The 222-nt window shown below is 38.7% G+C and overlaps 1 protein-coding gene across 1 annotated transcript in view; it reads right to left on the minus strand.

The window, feature by feature from the left end:
• LOC119590545 overlaps positions 1–222 on the minus strand; it is a gene marked incomplete in the record, with an annotated part of 26,970 nt that overhangs the window by 593 nt on the left and 26,155 nt on the right. The window contains 1 exon segment of the mRNA XM_037939202.1: positions 1–222.

Here is a 222-nt window from a genome sequence, read left to right on the forward strand (position 1 = left end):
GTTTTTTTCCTAGTTGCTGGCTAACTTGCTTCCATGGAACAGTTAGTTATCAGTCTTCACCTTATACACATCATCATCTTGCAGTTCAACTTCTCGCTAACTTTTGGACAGTAGTCAGAGCACAACCTGATCTTTGTGAATGCATAATACTTGCACTTGCTCTCTACACTTAATCGTTTCCAACAGTGTCTGGATATCCTTTAAGTATTTCTGTCACTATAG

This window comes from Penaeus monodon, chromosome 27 (assembly GCF_015228065.2).
Source record: "Penaeus monodon isolate SGIC_2016 chromosome 27, NSTDA_Pmon_1, whole genome shotgun sequence".
NCBI classification, from domain to species: domain Eukaryota; kingdom Metazoa; phylum Arthropoda; class Malacostraca; order Decapoda; family Penaeidae; genus Penaeus; species Penaeus monodon.